We start from the raw sequence: 9,134 nt of genomic DNA on the forward strand, positions 1-9,134 counted from the left end.
AGGCCAAAACTCGGCAAACTTTTCATATTTTACGAGTCAGTGAAAAGAGCTCAAAGAAGACTCGTCTTTTGAGGAACGAGTGATAAACAGGGATAGCAGCAGATTCCAGGTACAGGTTGGAATTTTCCAATCACGGCAGTGTCACAAGGATGGCTAAGTGAAATCACTCTTCGCAGCTGTTCCTCAAAATGGGTAAACAAACATATGGAGATGAACGATTGGCCAAATGAACGGATGGAGGTGAGACTGCAAGAACACGACCAAGGGCTTTAATATGGCTGTCAAAGGTTATTTACCGGTTCATTTTTTCTGGGTGAGCTTGAACTCTAGGGGAAGATTGCTCACAACTTATGTTTATTTTTTAACGAGCATGAACTATGTGCTAAAACTGCTCGGTGATATGTTTGCATGTCCCCAGCATAATAACGCAAATCGAGATGCATGCCCCCCAAGCTTCATTGCATTCAACCTTGTTGGTTGGAATGAAGGTTTACCTCGGGGATTTGTTTCATTTTTTAATGAGGTTGACACAAGATAGGAACTATCCTCGGAGCCGACAAAATATCTAGGAATCTTCCGAATCCAACCAGAAGATTGGATTAGATTTCATTTTGTAGGTTTCCACCGTGGCCACTCCCGCCAGATTACTTGGAGGCGGTAGGGCGAAAGTACCCATTAAGGCAGGGTCTTTTAGGAGACCTACTCCGATATTTTGAAGCAAATGATTCCTTCCATGGATCATTGGAATGCTTCCTGTAACTTGTGAACTGTTGGGGAGAAAAGTTTGTTGGTCGACGATTGTAATTCCTTCTTGGAAGGGAAATGCAATCTTCCTGAAGTAGGTCGACACAACCGCGGCCATGGCATAGATCCAAGGCCTTCCTAGTAGGATGTTGTAATCGAGGTTTCCATCAATTACTTCAACATCAATTCCTACTGTTTTGCCCCCCAGTTCAACTTGCAAGTTACTTAAAATCCCGTATGGAGTGTATGATCGTCCATCAAATGCTTTTAACGTCGTTGACGATTTCGACAAGGGTGGTGAGCCTAAATCTTTCCAGCAACTCATCGACATAAGACATGTAGATGCCCCCTCATCAATAATTGTTCGATGAACAATTTTGTTGAGGGCTTTCACTTGAATAAGGAAAGCTAGTTGAGCTGGTAATTGCGGGTCATATCCTTTATGATCAAAGGCCACAAGATTGGAATCCATTGGGCCAATCCCACCTATTGCTGATAATAAAGCTTGCTCTTGGGAGGGGTAATTTTGTGGTACCTCAAGTGTCGACATAGTGGACGGCGATTGGGCCAGGTCTTTTACTATATTATAATTCTGTGCTTCTTTGGCACGAGGATTAAATGTCGATTTGTGTACTACTCCCTTTGGCGACTTTATCATTGGCTCAGGAACGACGGTTGGCACAACTTCGGTCAAAGTTGTTGTTGAACTACTAGGTCGTTCGTTAACCTTGTTATTCGACAGCTTTGGATTCCCGTAATCTTTATTCCTTGTCAAAGCATTATTCTGTTGCTTTGAGGTAGACAACATAAGCACTTGGGATCCGGAAGCATTTTGATTAGCAACCATATTTTGACCTGGATTAGGAAACAGATCAGTCAATACTGCTGGGGTTTTTGAACTCTTGAAGAGTTTCTTAACTTCAGCTATATGTGGACAATATTTCGTCCAATGATCCTCATCGCATATATGACACCCTGCCGGGGGTTTCCTTTTTCTTCCTGTCTTTTTCTTCTTGCCCCCTGGTTGCTTCAGTTGTTTGCCCTTGTCGGTCGACATGGCATTTACTTCTGAGGCAAGAAGTTTTTCATTTGCATTTTGACTGTAAATTTTGTGCTTGCCAATCACGTCATCGCCGGCGTGAGAGTCATTGTTTGATTTAGGAGGAGGAGGAATTGAGAATTCCGGTCTAGGGGCATCAGGTATTTTGTCGTAGAGCGTGCCAGACTGAGTATAAACCAAGTCTAGATATTGCGCACGAGCTATAACTTGCTCTTCTGTTACGACTCTCCCCTTGGCCACATCTTCCGTTATGGCCGGAAGTAATGACTTTATAAACCATTCAGCTAATAGCTGATCGGGAACATATGTTTTTACCATCCTACGACGACGTCGCCATTCATGTATATGATCAGATATATGAGTGGCCGTTGTCTGTTTGAAGTTGGTAAGGAGTTCTGTTCTCGTTTCATACCTTATCGGTAATTGAAAATGGGTTAAAAAGGTTGTAGCTAAGGCACTGAAGTTGTCGAACGAAGCTCTAGGCAATTCAATATACCATTTTGCCGCTGGACCCGTTAACGTCCTCTGAAAAAGGCGAAGTCTTATCGAATCATCATTCAGGGTGTTTGATGAACACCATAGATGGAATGTCATCACGTGATTCGACGGGTCTTCACCTGGATTTCCATTAAATTTAGGAATGTCTGATGGAAGTTTGTGTGGAATCGCTGGCCACCAAGGGGCATAAGCAATTGGATCATTCGTCAGTCGGTTTAGATCTGGTAATTCTAGAGTTGCTACAAAGGGCAACTGTTGATTCAGGTTAGGCGAAGCATATCCAGGATAAGATGGAATCGCCTGAGCAGTGGGTCTTTGCATACCAGCATAATGTTGGCAACTTTGACAAGGTTGATGGGTATAACCATTATAGTATGGTTGCCCATTACTTACAAAGACTTGTTGCTCAGGTCCTTGATATGATTGCTGGAATTGCGGTTGTTGAGTTCGAACCAGCTCTGGTTGTTGGACCATTTGCTGATGCCCAATACTAGATGATTGACCAAGATGAGGAGTCACAGTACTTGTTTGATCCTGAGTCGCTCCAGATAAGGAGGCACTGACCTGAGGTTGCGATTGAGATGTCGAGACAAGAGGCTGTTGTATGGCAACCTAAGAAACTTGGGGTTGACATACAGTAGGCAGCGCTTGTACTTGCGACGCAATCACCATACCAGGTATAGTGGCAACATTCGACACAGGGTGGATTGGTTGCATAGAATATACAACTCCTAGTTGTTGAGGCAGTATTGGTACCCAACCGCTGGATGTAATTCCAGTTTGACCTGAACTTTGTTTTGAACTCACGGATGGGCATCCTCCCGGAGGAGGTAATGAAAGGGCATACTGCCCCCCATATGGTATCAATCCGGAACTCAAGGGGATCGATTGCCCAGATTGACCTCCAAATGGATCAATTTGGCGAGTTTCAACATAAGAAATACCAGATGATAATCCGGATGAAGAAATAGGAACTAACCATGTCGTTGTCCCTGATTGGACTCTGGCTTGTTGTTGACAATTTCCCGGGACAGATGGTATACCAGCGAACATCGTTGGAGTAGCAGCAGGAGGCTCTGCTGCAGCTGTGTCGGACGACACAGTCCTAGATGTCGACGGTTGTTCAGACATATCTAGTCTATCCAAAAGATTTCTTAGCGATTCTACAGGAACTTCCACTTGTGGTGGACTAACTTCGAAGATCAACGAGGGAAAGGTGATGATTATTCCGCTTAAAATAATTTTTTATAACGACGCTTTAGACACAACTTGCTTTTTCAGTTTTAAAGAGTCGAGAAAAAGCTAAAGATGACTCTAGTCTCCTTCGATGTATTAACGAGCCCGAAGTGACAAATGCTCGGTTGGACTTTTTCAGTTATAGAGTTTGAAAAAGGCCAAAAGAAACTGCTCTGGAGATCTAGGCAGAGGGTGTGCCAAACCTTTCGCGAAACCACAGAATACGTTTTACGGTACGGGTGGTCGATCTTCGTGAATGCTGTGTTCACTGCATCGCGATCAGTAGGGCGGCCGACACGGCTTCCTAAGGATAAAGGATAAATGCCTATAGGGGTCTCCCAATATACGCGACGGTACGCGGGAGCACAAGTCCGTATTAGTGTTATCGTCCCTCAGGAGGAATCACCCACCTTCGTAGAGATCGACAGTCACTACGTTTAACGACGCCGGAACACATCTCTACCTAGACCTCTATTGTGAGCGTTATGTTACAAAGCGTTTTTAGATTCATTCAATATATTTTAAGTTGATCTTGTTTAGCAGTTTGTCTTTCAGGATCACCACGAGATGTATTGGTACAAATTCCTAAATGCAGCTAAAATGATAAGCAAGCTTTACAATCTTTTTAGCTTTGAAAATCCTAACTACTGAGGGGAGAGAAAAACATTATCTTTCCACACAGAGCACAAAGCACAAACTAATGCACTTTCCCCTAGATCAATCACGCAAACTTATCAAAAAATGCAAATGCAAGATGCATGTATTTCTTTTCTTTATCCTTAATGTTGATGTAAGACAAAAAGGAAACTGTTGTATAACTTTGAATCTAATTTCAAGCGAAAGTAAACAAGCTTGTCCAAAATCAAAAGACACCTTAAGATCGACTTGTTTAGACACTGGAAATGTATAGATTCAAACCACAAAATGAAAAACAAACAAACTCAAACAGCCATGAATAGTAATAAAACTAGCTCTTAAGATCACAAAGACACTTTTACAGTTCAGGATCTAAGAGGCCACAACTATACTGGTTTGCTTTTCACAATGGGAAACTGTAACTAAAACAAGAAATACTGAAAGAACAATCACAGTTTCATCACACAACTGAGGCGGAATAATGTCAAGGAAAGTTGGTTTACAGCAAGTACAAATGACAAGCAATCAGCAGCAAAATAACAGTGAAAACAGGGCCAAGACTCAGTAGGAAACCTCAGCAAGACATAGCCTAACTGGTTCAGCGCAGGCTCTGGTCTGTCAAACTGACTTTCAGCGCAGTTCCCGAAGGGAGTACCTGCGCTGAAATGCAGATTGCCTTTGGGCAGCCTGCACTGAGACACGAGAGTTGCGTTTACAAGGATTTCCGGGCCATAAAAAGCTCAAAAATTCACTGTTTTTGCTGAAATAAAAAGCTATAGGTCAAGTACAAGCTAAGGGATGATCAAGAGGATGAAAAGCTATCACAAAGAGCACAAGAGTCTTTTGTAGATCAGCTCTTCAAATCATGAATCTGCTCAGAAAATGAGCAAGAGTAGCAGCCCCTCTACTTCGCTTTTGATATAGTCAAAAGCTTTTCGATTTGGTACTCTTTTCTTCAGGAAATGAATAGCAAAGATACTACAAACACAATCAAACGGATACGATCCCCAGCGGAGTCGCCAGTTTGTTGTGGGGAAAAGTATCCGACTCGGAATGACCCTATCCCTACTCTAAGGGTGATAGTTCCTTAGCAACAACTGAAAGTAAAGCTTTGATGTTTTTCCTTTATGAAAGTACAGAGAAGGAAGAAAAGATTGACCAACCGATGTCTTTCGCTTTTGTCGATCCTGTCTCCTCTCTTTGCCTCTTGTTCCCAGCTCCTTGCTCCTTTTGCCGACCCAGCTACACAAAGATCCTGCAAAAACAAGAGAGGGAAACTACAAGAAACATGTACTCATAACTGATGCATGGATTAGGATGAATCAAATATACAGATAAAAACAATACATCATTGCAATACAAGTATATAGGAGAACAACAAAGCTTTATTGATAGAAGAAAAAGGTTCTGAGAAGGTTACAACCATAAATGGCTCCAATCCAGCAGCACCTCCCCAGCAGCAAGAAATCTCCTCTTCCCCTCTATAAAAGCAATCACCCAATAGCTCTAACTGTAAACCAACAACACTTCCTTGCTTTGCACAAAATTCCTGCCTCCTGAGCTCATAGGAGAGAGCTCAATATATAGATGAATTGAGAAAGGATGAGTCAGCTTGCAACTGATGTGTAGCTGCCTTGTGTCCTCTCTCTCTTCAGTTAATCTTTAGTTGATCTTCAGTTCTTGAGTCCACTTGGTGAACCTTGCTTCCACTTGGAGAAACAAAGCCTCTGACTCATCACAAGGCGAAATACCTGATCCAAGTGTCATTTTTGGAAGATTCCAAAGCAATGACTCACTGTGCCACTTGTCCAATCTCGCCCAGCGCAGGTAGCCTTCACTGGTTTTGACTTTCAGCGCAGGTACAAGGAGGAGCAGTTGACATTCAGCGCAGATGCTCAGTGGAGCAGCTGACATGATCCAAAAATAGCCTGTTTTTGAGTGTTTTCAGGTGGAGAACTGATAGGAAGTGCTGTGGTTTGCTGACCTTGTTCTTCTAGGGGTAAGAACAACATGTTTAGGGACTGAGGATCCCTGTAATTATTGACATTTCATGCTCCATGCTGTGAGGCACAAAAATGTCTATAACACTCTTCCATCCAATTCATTCCATTCATCGTCTGTCATGGGGTAAGGCTATTTGGATCTTCCCAACAGCGCCTTCGCCACGCCTTGTTGCACAAGTAGATCATGCATCTTCACTTTCCAGATTTCGAAGTTATTTTTTCCATTGAACTTCTCGATCTCAAAACGAGCACTTTGAGTTTTTGCCATGTTGTATCAAACAAAAATCTCCAATTCCAAATTAAAAACTGCCTCCGTCGTACCGTGTAAGTTGACAACCTTTGAAAAGTTGTGATATGCATAAAGTGTCGATAGCATTATAAACCACTGGGGAGCAATGATAAAGATGAACAAAAGATTTCATCACAAAACCAAAGGTTGACGGGTCATTTTCTCTCTCGTCTAGCAGGACACGTGACAACATATGATTAGTTTCGATAAGCTACACATGGAAGCATATGAATGGCTCAGATAAATACACATGGTAGTATATGATTGGTTCCGATAAATCTATAGTGGCATATGACATCAGCATGACGTGGCGGCACAACAGGACACGTGGTAGGAATTTTTAGCATTTTGAGGGGCCTAAGGGGACAAATTTGGGTGACACATGGCACCACTCATGAGGTTCCACGTGGAATATGATGATGTCATATCAGAGGTCAGCATATCAAAGGTTGAAGATCAAAATGTCGGCATATAGGAGGTCATGATGTCGGAGGTCCTGCATATCGGCGCATCACATATCCGAGGTCCAGCATATCAAAGATTGCAACATCAGAGCATCAGGTACATCGACGCATCGCAATATTGGAGCATCGGAAGGTCGGCGAATCAAAACTTCTTAATGTCACAACCTTTAAGAAGTTGTGATATGCATAAAGTGTTGATAGCATTAAAAACTGTCAGGGAGCACTAATAAATATTAACAAAGGATTTCATCGCAAAACCAAAGGTTGACAGACCGTTTTCTCTCTCCGATAGTGGGACACGTGGCAACATATTATTGGTTCCGATAAGCTGCAAATGGCAACATATGATTGGCTCCGATAAAGACACATGGCAACATATGATTGGTTCCAATAAAGGTACAATGGTATCTGTCGTTAGCATGATGTGGTAGTATGACAAGACATGTGGTAGGTAGTTGTGACACGCAGAACCACTCATGAGGTGCCATGTGGAATATGATGACGTCATATTGGAGGTTGAAGATGTCAGCACTTTATAACAATTGGCGATTGGAAACTTTTGACAAGGGGGCTCTAATATTAGGTTGACACATGGTCAACAAGCGTTTAAAGGACCCTAGGCGTAAAGCACATAACAAAGGAGAAATAATGCCTGATAGGAAAAAAAACCCTAACACCTTAAGGCTAAGTGGCAGGTCACATCCAATGGTTTTATGATGAGAAATGCAGGGAGGAGCTAAGCGCAAGAGGGCCAAGGATATCAGAACTCGTTGTTTTTGTAATGTCTTTGCAAATGAAGTTTCGATCAGTTAAAGATCTGATATGGCACTATGGTAATGTTACAAGACATATTGGGTTCCGATAGTGTAAAGTAGAAGAGTTAAGATATGGATGAGTCGAAAACTATAATTCTGGAATACCACTAAGGCCACCATAGTTGACCACTCCGAGCTGTAGAAAGCGGGGAATTCAAGCGGTTAAGGGGAAGAAATATCGACTTCATCCCTAGGCTATCTAAATGCCCTAGCACCTTAAGGCTAAGAGCATGTGCATTTGGGTCTCTGCTTAAACTATGACTCAATAACCATCGTCGATAAACTGTGAGTCAATAACCGCTGTCGATAAATTGTGAGTCAATAACCATCACCAAATTGGTATATTCTTTCTTAGCCAATGAATCTTCTACAGTGTCATGAGGAAGAACCTCATAATAAAAAGCCTATCGACGAGATGGATGAGTTGAAAACTGTAATTCTAGAACACGACGAAGGCCACCATAGTTGATTGCTCCCGATTGTAGAAAGTAGGGAATTCAAGTGGTTAAGGGGAAGAAATATCACCTTCATCCTTGGGCTGTCTAAACACCCTAGCACCTTAAGGCTGAAAGCATGTTCATTTGGGTGTTTGTTTAAACTGTGAGTCAATAACCACTATCAAATTGGTATATTCTTACTAGGCTGACAAATCTTCTACAATGTCGTGAGAAAGAACCTCATAATAAAAAGCCTCTCGGCTTTATTATTAGAGAGGAATACAATGAAAACGACCAACTATGAAAAATGAAATGTAATAATGTAAATGATTGGGATTGCCAAGTTGGAAACTTTAACCCACAAACTTTACACAACTAAATTTCCTTCAAAACTATTGCCTCAAGCGTCACACCAAGGAGCCCAACAAAGTACGTGGCCTTGACAGTGGCAAGAATCACTTCTTATGTTATGAACGAAACCACAACGAGATTGGCTGAAATCATTGTATTGACAGTTCAGCTAGCTTGCACACATGCGCCAACATGGAAATATCTATTACAATTGACCTACTTACGCCAATATTGTTGTTAATATAAAGAAACTAGTCATTCAAATTCCTCAATCTGGCTGAATCCATCCAATGCAAGGACGATGTTTGAGGTATTATAAATATGTGCGTAGGACGTGCTTTCGTAAATTGTAAGGTTTTTTCCCTTTGCAGTCGGTGCATAAATGAGAATGTAGATTGTAAATATGATTGTAGATTTTATGTTATGGTGGGAAGTTAAAGCACTTCGCCCAAATTTTCAACCTTTGAGGCCTTCTTTTTTACTTCGGTATTCAAAAGTAAAATCATATCGATGTTGTCTACCTATGCTACAAATTTTGTTAGATGACAAATTTTATCTGGTAAAAAAGTTTTCAAAAAATCAGAATGTTGGAGTGTTTAAA

The sequence above is a fragment of the Pinus tabuliformis genome, chromosome J, assembly GCF_031772625.1.
Source record: "Pinus tabuliformis cultivar Carrire ecotype Pingquan chromosome J, CPIR1, whole genome shotgun sequence".
Taxonomy (NCBI): domain Eukaryota; kingdom Viridiplantae; phylum Streptophyta; class Pinopsida; order Pinales; family Pinaceae; genus Pinus; species Pinus tabuliformis.